The sequence below is a fragment of the Silurus meridionalis genome, chromosome 6, assembly GCF_014805685.1.
Source record: "Silurus meridionalis isolate SWU-2019-XX chromosome 6, ASM1480568v1, whole genome shotgun sequence".
Classification (NCBI taxonomy): Eukaryota; Metazoa; Chordata; class Actinopteri; order Siluriformes; family Siluridae; genus Silurus; species Silurus meridionalis.
Window position 1 is genome coordinate 13,017,116 of NC_060889.1, and position 11,828 is coordinate 13,028,943.

Below are 11,828 nucleotides of genomic sequence, written 5' to 3' on the forward strand. Positions count from 1 at the left end.
AAATTTGGTCTACTTTTTTTTATAATCTCTGACTACTGATTACACAGTTAACTTTCAGTCGTTTAAACAAAAACGTTTTGTTTTTAAATAAATTAATTCATTATTATCGTCTTTTTTCTATTTGTTACTGTGCATGTATATTGTATTCAAAATGTATATGACATGCAAGGTAAAAGGACAATGTTCCTAGACTTACTAGATAGTATAAAATTATTAATAATAATAATTTTATTCTTATAATAATCGTAATAACATGCTGTGATTTTATTACAATATTTGTATTTAATCAGAAGTTAAAAACTTTTTAACTTATCATGCAGAATTGATTTTAAAATACATTTGATTTAACTTTTTAATTTGATTTGAATTTACTACACAAATATTATCCTTTTGGAGGAAAGGTTTGTGTAGTAAATTCTAATAAAATAAAAATGATTGTGAAACCTTTTTATTTAACAGCTTCAGTATGTCTTAGGAAAAGGGTTTTACAATAACATTCATGCAAACCTCAAACTAGCTTGATGTGTACCACGGTAGACACATGTATTTATATGAAGCCATGATTTGCTTCAAATTGAACCGCAATATTACATGTATTAGATGTGTTTACTGTACCTAAATTATTTATACAAAATGTGGAGATTGTGAGTTATTAATGTATGCTCTGTGTAAAGCCTGGTGGGTTCAAGAGAAAGATATTAGGTCACATGAGGACTCCCCACTCAAAGCTGAACTTCATTTAAAATTACAAGTTCATTCACAGGTGATGAAGATTATTTAACTCAATGCAGTGGTTCATGGAAGAGGTCTATAAACATAGACATGGGCCCATGATGTGTTTGTTTTTATTATTAGTATTCAATTAGTGTGAAAGACAATCACAACCTCCATTATTAAAGTCATTATGTTTATTATAGTGTTATTATAGTTATTAGCTAAACTGCCTGGTCCTGAGTTAAAGTCATATCTTAGTAATGCAAAAACAATAAACAATGACAACTGTTCTGCAGCTGGAAAGCTCATAAACAGAAAAGAAAAATCATAAACAAAATATGATTGTATTATAATAATTTTGTATTATATTATAATGCTGTTTTATAATATAATATACATATGCTGGTGGGATGTGTAACAATAATGTTAAAAGTAAAAAGGTCCCTGTATAAAAAAGTTTGTGAACTATTGACTTAAGGAAAAGAAAGAGTAACTAAGACATACAGGAAGCTAAATTGAGCAGATGCTGGTATGGCCTGTTCAGTGTGTAAACCTGCATTTATCACTAATCCTCGTTGCCAGCAGTCGTTCATTAAGGTAAATGATTATGACCCCCCTCCATTTTCGTTGACGTTTTCTCACCGTTATTTCTCAGGAAGCTCCTGGCTGGCTTGCTCTGTACAGCTGGGAGACTGATGTCAGTTTGTGTGCAGCCTTCGAGCAATCTGGCCTTCAGACGATGCTACTGCTTTCTCGGCCGAATGTGGGTCAGAGATTAGCATAATACCAACTAATCATGAATAACATTAGCATTTACTAAGGCAGTAATTAAAAGGATTAGTGAAAGGGAAGAAATAAATGAGGAATCCCTCCAGTGGCTGTGTTTATGATATGCTCTGAAGGCTACCAGGCTATAATGCTCAGGAACATGGTGTCTTATGAACAAGTGCCTTTTAATATTTTTATCTTTTTTTGGGGGGGTGAGATTGAGCAGGTCATTGTATGAAACTTGGGTTTAGGACTTTAAATGCAAACTGAAAAACTGGCAGATTTTAATGAAATGGTCAGCCAAGGGGGGTTTTAGTCTGAACCCGGAGTCAATTAAAATTTGGAAGGACGTGCCAGGTGAATTTCCTGCTCAGACTTGTTAACTGAATGTCTCTTGCTTTAAGCAGTTATTAACATGAAGGCTGGCTGTTTTGAGGAAGTCAGTATTGAGAGGCGATTTTCAAGTTTTGTTTTAACGTTTCTTAACAAGTTATACTGTTTCTATTGATAGTACTGTGCTTTTTCATTTGTGCATGAAGAGAAGATGAGAAATTAATCATTTGGTTATATCTGACACCATTTACATCCAGAATACTAATGCTGATAACTAAACAACAATAAAAATAAATAATAAATACACATTTGCATGAATACTACAAAAGGAATTCATTTTTTTTTTTAGGAGTTTATATACTAGTGTTATTAAGGATATTGTAGTTATCATTACTATAAATTGTTGCATTTCAAAATACACCTTAAATTTGCTTGGACACATTAATTCCCACATTCTATTTTTAATCAGGGTAAAGAGGCATCATATCGAACAGACAGAATTCAAGCTCAGCCTCACTTCACACTCCACCCATAACACCATTACAGGAAAAGAGAACAGATGGCTAAAAGAAGAGCATTAAATAGCTTGTGCTTGGCCATGGCAGATAGTGAGGATTTTGATAAAAATCTCTTAGTGTCCTGCAGCACATTTTTGAATGCTGGAGGTGCCACATGCCATATGTAAAGCGAAAAGTTATTTGTGTAATTAGGGTTAAAATGAGAGCCTTTTTAAGGAGCCTGTTAGGTCTGTGTCCCCTTGGTGCTATAGCCCTGTGCAGCGACGCTTGACGAGGATCTGCCCTGTGTAATTACAGAAAAATGGGTCTCTTTGTTGGCAAAAGGTTCAGTGGGAGAGGAAAGTAGATGCAAGATGAGGACACATACAAGGGGACGGAAAAAGGGAAAAAAAAGAGGCCCTGGAACGAAGCATCCAGTTTATATAAGGGTGGAATGGCACGTCTGAAATGCCAGCACTAAGACATTCGCACATAAGACAAATATTCCACACAGACTAGGAATTCAAAAGGTTTTATTCAAAAACAAAACAAAAAGTAAAACACAGTGCCAGTGTAGTGTAATTATATTGTCCAGTCATTTATTTTACAGAAAGCCAGAAGCTGTAGATATAAATTGCATAATTATAATTAGGGCTAGGCTTGGGAACAGATCAGGAGCTTATGTTTTATTGTATATTCTGTTTGATAGACTCCATAAAGCCCCTGAGATAAGGCCATGAATATCATCTGTAAAAGATGTTACCTGCCATATCCTGTGCTTTTTCTACTTAGTGCTCAAAATTGAAATCAAATAACGACTTTGCATTTATGCATACACCCAAAGAGAAGACGTTTTCAAAGTGACGTGGTTAATAAAGACGTAAATACGAGAGGCCAGCAGAAACGAATTTCATGGGACAGAGGTGCACGCTTGTCACATTAATCAAGACCTATAGAAGTACTGTAGGTAAAATGATAGACACAAGCGGAAGAAGAAAGCGAATAAATAGTTTGTTTTGAGACACCCTGGAATCATGCTGCTCTTTTCTTTCTGTTGTGTGTGTGTGAGTGTGTGTGTGTGTGTGTGTGTGTGTGTGCGTTTGTATAAATTAGGTGCACAGGTTCTAGCAGAATTCCTTGTCTTTGCCTTCTCTCTGTATATTTGTATACAGCTACTGTTGCTTTATTATTGCTCTTCTGCTAGATTGCCTACCTACTGATCTGAGAACACCGTACACACTCACACATACTCGCAAAAACACACACTTCCTATCCTTGTGCCCAAAGCTAAACCCAAACCTAACCTCGGTAACCAAAATGAAATCATTTGCCTCTTTCAGTTTGGGATTATCTTTTTCTTTTCTCACCCAAAGCAGTCAAGCTGTGAGAATGAATCTGTAATACCAGAGCACCAAAATTGTACAATACCTTCATGGGAATATAATAAAACCATATCCTATAGTATGTTACAGTATACAATATGAAGTTTGAATAACAACCTCTTAATTACTAGCTGTTGCTGTAAATTAATTACTTACGAGTATGGATGATTCTAGCTACAAATATATGTAAAGAGAAAAGACAAATTCAAAACATTCTTATATCGCTGTCATTCAAATAATCTTCTGAGCTTTTCTGATAATAATAATAATAATAATAATAATAATAATAATAATAATAATACATATTAGTTTTTCAAATATCAATTTGTAGCACAAGGATTTTGATTAATATGAAGTCCTATTTTTGCAGTTCTGTGAAAATCCATTTAACATCCTGCTATCTCATGATTGCAACCTGCTTTGCCATGAATCATCTAAATGTAGCCTACATTCATTCAGTCTTGTTACTGGAACATATTCATCCTGATCAAATATCTCAAATGTCTTATTCAACAGTAAAGTGTCGCCTAAATTCCCTTAAAATCCGAACAAAATTTGTGTCTGTCATTTTAAAATGCTTAAAGCTATTGTGTTATAAATTAATAGCGTTACTTTGAATGTATGACCCTATTGGCATAATTCTTAATCAAATATATATTTAAATGCAAAAAGAATATAAATTAGTCAATCATTAGAAGGTTATTTATGTCCTTATAGCATTAGTATAAATACAATTTGACCATAGTTTTATGTTTGTATGAAAAATTTCTCATTATTTTCATACCTGGTTGTTGATTTAAGGGCAGAAATGCAGACATTGTTAGATTAAAAAAAAGAAATGAAATGCTAATTTTCTTTGCCACTTTTTTTTTTAGTTTAAAGAAAAAATGTTATTGGTGAAAAAGATTGAGGATAATTAATAATACAATAAAATTTGAGAACCTATATGCATATAGATCTCTTTATGATTTAATAGCAAATAATTCAGAAATTAAGTTCTCTTACAAAAAAAGAAAAGTCCAAATAAGTCCCAATCTCACTGGTCAATGGTCATAAGCACAGTGTAAAGAAGCAGAATAGAGGAAACTCTCTTTCTCTCTCTCTCTCTCTCTCTCTCTCTCTCTCTCTCTCTCTCTCTCTCTCTCTCTTTTCTTCTTTCTTTCTTTCTTTCTTTCTTTCTTTCTTTCTTTCTTTCTTTCTTTCTTTCTTTCTTTCTTTCTTTCTTTCTCTCTTTTTCTTTCTCTCTCTCTCTCTCTCTCTCTCTCTCTCTCTCTCTCTCTCTCTCTCTCTCTCTCTCTCTAGTAATCTAATAATCACAGCTGGTGTTGGCTCTAAGGTGTTCTGACGCCCTCTGCTGGTGTATTTCTGAATTCCCCGAAAATGTTGTACTTAGCAGGATACTTTATAATAAATAGATATTTATAAGTGTCCTACATACGAGTCGGGGATGTTGAGGCCATTAATACATTTTACAAGCGCAGTAAGATGAAAAATGTGTGAGTGCAGTTGCAAACACAACACATAACTTGTCTTTATTAAAGCACAGTTAGCACTGGACGGGATGGAAAGCACAGGCTTACAGCACAGTTGAATGCAGCATATTAAGTATGCGATGTGCCTTGCCAGTCTTGAATGGCAGCCTATTAAAAACACATTGGCAAACATTTAATATGCCATGCATTATTCTGACACACGTTAGTCACGTTTGGCGGTTCGAGTGAATGACGTAATTCATCAAAGCATCTAAATGTGGGCTTCGGACACGTTGTAGCACCATTTTTTTTTTGCAAAACAAAAGAGATTAATAGCTTGTTAATTGTCCTGCTATCGATAAAAAAACAGCATATTCTACCACAGAGTGTGACCTGAATGTCTTGTTTATAACGTTAAAAACCACAAGAGGGAACCATGCTGAGGTCGTGGCTGCCGTGACCCGGATTCGAACCGGGGTTGCTGCGGCCACAACGCAGAGTACTAACCACTATACGATCACGGCGAGCTACATGGACCCACGAGGGCTGCTTTCTATTCTTATATATCTTATACAGATATTAAACACTTTTGAAATCGGATTCACGTAATTCAATAAAAAAACGGTTTTTTTTTGCTTTGACTCAAATTCGAATCGGAAACCACTAACGATTCATAACGAGCAAATCAAATGTATGCACAACCTTCTGAGAAAATCCAGTTACATTGAAATAACACTACTACTATATGGTTTTTTTTTAGCCTGGATACATTCATTAGGTAACTAAATTAAAAATGTGTTTTATTTCAATATATCGATTAGAGCTGTGAAAAATTAAGGCGTAAATATCGTGTTACCGCAAATTCATTTTAACAGCACTAATTGTATTAACGCGCGATTAATGCGGCTCGCATTTCTTTTACAATTTTTATTGAAAAAAATATATAAATAAATAAATATAAAATAGGTGAAATTAAAACCTTCAACGCAACACACACGTTTATTCACGACTTCCTTTCTTCCTTTCTCAGATATATAAAAAAAAAAAACCCTCACTTTGAATCAGTAAACACGTGTTTTACTGTTGCGCCAATTCTCATATTGAGCACCAAAATCCGCCATGTTGCACACAATGAACCCTCTGAGGTCGACAAACGCACCAGCGCGTTTTGTGGCAATTTTTCCCCCATAACGCCGAAGCACATTTTAATTACTGTCTTTTTTAACATACAGTTCACCAGCGTGACACTAAAACAGGTAGTAGTAATGGCTACTTTTTACTTAAGTACATGTCAGAGCCCAAACTTTAACTTGAGTAAAAAATCGTCAGTACTTCAACTTTTACCAGAGTCTTTTAAAACATGGGTATCTGTACTTCTACTTAAGTGAAGAATGTGTGTACTTTTTGCGACCTCTGAAAATAACATAAGGATTAAAGGTAAAACATGTGCTGGCGTTATTTATATTTAAAGCCATGGCGGCTTAACTTCCGGATTTATGCACGCGGTATGTACGCTTTGGAGAATCTGTAATGTTTATAAATAATTATCAGTTGAACACCTTTAAACAATTAAAATAAATCAATTTTATCATTTATTTGAAAATTAATTTTAAATATTTATTATTTATATATATATATATATATATATATATATATATATATATATATATATATATATATATATATATAAAATCGAAACCAATTACCTTGACCCGAATTCGAACAGGAATTATTGTGGTCACAACGCAACATATTAACCATTATACGATCACCACTGACATCGGACATGAATGTAAATAAAAAGTATTGGGCGCTTCAGCACTGTATTAACCGCAAGTCTAACTTATCCACTCAGTTTAGTTTTTCAGTCATCTCAAATATACGTCCACCTTCCGACACATTATTTGCTTCAAAAATGGGAAAGAAATAGTTTACATATCAGCAACACATAGTTTTGTACAACATAGTACAAGTGCTAGGAGTGGCGCCTCTGTAATATTTCCAGTCTTTAGATCAGAAATTGTTTGATACTATACTCAGTGGTTGAATTTGGGTTGTAGCCTGTGTTTAATCATTTTTTTTTATATTGTAATTGCTATGATATAGTCAAAATGCCTTGAAAATTTGTCAAACATTTAGAATAGTTTCAGCCAATAGACTGCTTTTGCTTTTCTATAAAGCTGTTTATTGTATTATTGTTTCATTTGTGTAATTTAGGGGTTAGCTTTATTAGTTAGCTTTTGCGTTAAGCTAAAGTCATATTCAATAAAGTCACAACTTTAGCAATGTCTTAGCTGATTGCCTTTATTAAGGGTCTGGGGCAAATTGTATAAAATGCATTTAAACAAATAATACCTGTAAAAGTGTGATGTTGACATCACACCTTCTTATTTCACTTTTTAGTGGACCATTAGAAACTATGTAATTTAAAAAAATATGTAGGCCAGACTGCAAGGCATGTACAAGACAACATACATCATTAAATAAAGCTATAATATATATACCTCTTCAGCACCTCTTTGAAAGCCTATACTTAAACTGGTTGTCTATTTAAAGAAAATGTTTACAACATAAAAACTCTTAAGTTGCTGAGGCTGCTGTTTGACATTTAGTTTGACAGCACAAAGTTTTATACATGGCCTGATTCTTAATAAGGAACCCTTAACATGGCATGAGCAGGCCTACACCATTATCATATGGTCATCTGTGACCTACCTGAAAGCAAAGTGATCCTGCTGTTGCCATCTCCAGTCAGCACATAACATTTGTGTTACAACAGACAAACATTATGCATCCTGTTACAGAAAAAAACCCTGAATTCTGTATCAGTAGGAAAATGTATAAAGTAAATTATAACCTGATTTATTTCTGAAAAATGTAATCAACCGAAATTAATTGATTTCTCGAAAGAACTCATAATCACTTATCTAATTATTTATATTATGCATTATTTTTTTATTCTATATTATATTTATGTTATATTTATTACATTTTCTTTTTTACTTTTATTTACAATATTATCTTTTTTATTTACAATATAACAATATAACTAAACTCCAAATTTGACAACTTTTAACATATTCCAATTGGTATATTGGAACCCTTCCAACACCCTCCCTACACACATAATCTGCTCTGTTCCCACTGATCTTAACTCACATAACTCTGGTTACAACATATTGCTAGATTTTTTTCTCCCACATTCCTATTTTAAAAAGCACACAAATAACAACCTTGTATCTATCTATATCTGTCTATCTCTCTATCTACATACAGACACATACATATCGGTATTACCGATATATATATATATATATATATATATATATATATATATATATATATATATATATATATATATATATATATATATATATGTATATATATGTGTGTGTGTGTGTGTGTGTGTGTGTGTGTGTGTCTGTGTGTCTGTGTGTGTGTGTGTATGTATGTATGTATGTATATTTTTTAATGAAAAATAGCCAAAAAGTCCAAAAACTATATATTTTTTTTGTCACCAGTCTACTTGAGTACCACCAAAATTAATTTATATAATTTTTACATATTTGATTCTATACCTGGATCTAATAATCTTTCTTAATCTAATATTAAGAAACAACGACTCAAATGTACCATGTGATATTTACATTTAAAATTTATTATTATTATTATTATTATTATTATTATTATTATTATTATTATTGTTATTGAAATAAAACAAAACAAGACAGAAACATTTTTTTAATGAAATAATGATATAATTACAGGAAGACATACATTCATGGCTTTAGCACACTAATTATATGCAACAATGGCAAATAATATAATATAATTGTATTATTATTTGCATATAGATACATACTATTTAATATACAATATGTTTCGAGTTCAGAAGGAAAAACACAAGCAATTTACATATAATTTGTTAAATAAAACAACACAATTAAACTGCACTGGTCAAAAAACCATAGTAGTGGACAGGTGAAAATGTTAATGTGCTGGTTAGTTTGTCATTAATAGACAAACATATTTCATATGTCTAAGGTTTGATTTATTCTGCCATGTTTTGCAGTATTTATACATCTTAAGTAATGTCATAATTCATAGTAAATAGTACTTAAATAAATAATATTTAATTGCTATAAATAGTTTTTACTATTGGGCCTTTATTATGCACCTTACAGTATTTCACCCATAATAATAATAATAATAATAATAATAATAATAATAATAATAATAATAATCAAGTCAGCTGTACAGCTTCGAACCGACTGGAGCAAAAGAAAAAAACACAAACCAGTGCAGACAATTAACAGAGCAATATAATTAGTTTTCATTAAAAAAAAAAAAAAATATATATATATATATATATATATATATATATATATATATATATATATATATATATATATATATATATAAACACCGATTTGACAGAACACTTTCTATAATAGTACAAATAAAGACACACGTATACACAATAGCACATACAGGAACTCATTTTTCTTACATAAAGGAGTTGAGTGGTTCCTGGGCTGCCACGTGTAGAGGATTTCCCCTGGGTTTTGGAGAAAACCTGCGTTTAAACACTCACTTGTGGTTTCCGAGTGCATTAATCAGTGGAGGGGAGGAGGGGAACACGTGCAGCTCCGTACTAGATCTCGTCTAGATGTTGAGTAAAATAGCACAGGACTCTGGTTAAGACAGCTCTCAGGATTGGAAATCCTCAATCTGACATGGTCATAAGCGCAGTGTGCAGAAGCAGAATAGAGCAAAATCTCTCTCGCGCTACACACACGCCGTCGAAAAGTCTTAGATCATAAATCACGTGTGGATCACAATAATCGCGAAGCACAACGAAAAAAAAAAAAGAAATGAACGACAGACGACACTTCGCTTTATTTCTTCAGGTTGTAGCTCTTATAAGAGAAAGTTGTCGGCGGTTTGGAGGAGCACTTCACCATTCCTCCTTCTCCTCCCACCGCACCTACTGCAGCCAAGTCAACCCTCACACTAATCCCCTGTCTATCTGCCTGGTCAAGGCTGAGCACTCACACTAACCCGGAGAGGACAGGGGACAGGGGACAGGGGACAAGTTAGTCAATGGGAAGCGACTTTTTGTAGAGCGACATTACTTAATATGTATTAAAAAAAACATGCAACACAGTGCTGGTGTTTTTCTTTTTGTGTGTGTGTGTGTGTGTGTGTGAGAGAGAGAGAGAAACAAACCTGGCCCTATTTTGTGCATGTTATCTAATCTGTGCGGTAAGTAAGAAAGATTTTTGCTATGCATAACCGATTTACATAACTGGCACTAAATAATAATTATGAAACATACAGTCGTTGATTTTTCTTTTTTCCTTTTGGTCCAAATCTATTTTCTGATTTTGTTTTGTTCCCACAAAACTCCCGAGTATTTTCCATGCACAATAACCAATGGGGGATGATTCTGAAATAAAATGAGAATGCAAATATATATGTATATATATATGAAATAAAAATAAAGTCAGAAAATCTAAAATTAAACATTGATGGCTTTAAAATGTGCTAAAATTAATGGCTTTTTTTAAAATTAACTGGATCGTCCTGAAAATGTGTATTGAAGTGCAATAAATGTTAATTAAACAATTAGAATCAATATTTATGATTCACTTGATTGTTCTGTCTAGTAATATAATTATACATTTTTGGACATAGGACATTTTAGGCATAGCTGTCCACACTGTCCATAGCTGCCCCCCCCAACACACACACACACACACACACACACACACACACACACACACACACACACACACACACACAGTATTATGAAGACTGACATAAAGGCTAACTGCAGTACAAAAATAACCTGTCTACCATTTTTGTTTATATTATACATACTTCCATCTGCTTTCAGATGACATTGAGATGAATTCCTTTCTCATAAGCAAACATGCATAAATGCAACATGAACAAGAAATTGAATTTTAATGAACATTTGATTTTAGTGCATTCTAATATCAATATGAGCAGCTTTTAAACATTGACACGTGCCTGCATGCTTCTTTTTTTGTGCACTCGAAGGATTTAATTGTTTAGGTTGAATGATTCTGATGGGCTGCTGTTAGGATGGAGGGAGAGGCGAGCGAGCTCGATTCTTCTGCCGGAACAGAAAGTGTGCTTGTGGAATGGTGGTTGCTGAGGTCTGGATCAATGCCATCATTGTGCTCATGCAATCTTTCTGCCAACAGTGTGTACATAGCGTTTAATTCGGTATTATTCCAATACACCATACTGCATTTTTTCCCCATTATAGCATGAAACCTAAACAAAATAGTCGAGAAAAGCAATTATTATTTTTTTTTGTTTGTGTTTTTTTTAATAAAATAAAGTCAATGGGGTGATTTTTTCAATACATACTCGCTTAATTATTATTACTATTAATGTTTGTTTTTCTTCATAGTTTTATTTATTTGTTTGTTTTATGCAAACTGTGTGCATGTCTAAGCAAAATTGACCACATTCCTAAAGCTGTCTGAGCAAAATGCGAGGTTTACATTGTTGTTAAAATGAAACCGAATTTATAAAGTAGGGAATTCTGCACGTTCTCGGTTTCTCGACTCGCCCGCGCGCGTTCACACGCAGCAAGGCTCGAGCATCGGCGGCGGCGAAGGCGGAAG

At 33.3% G+C, this 11,828-nt stretch overlaps 1 non-coding gene across 1 annotated transcript; it reads right to left on the reverse strand.

Moving 5' to 3' along the window:
* Positions 1–5,618: 5,618 nt before the first annotated feature.
* On the reverse strand, positions 5,619–5,690 carry trnah-gug. The gene has a single exon. It is a non-coding gene; the product is annotated as a tRNA-His (tRNA).
* Positions 5,691–11,828: the final 6,138 nt, after the last annotated feature.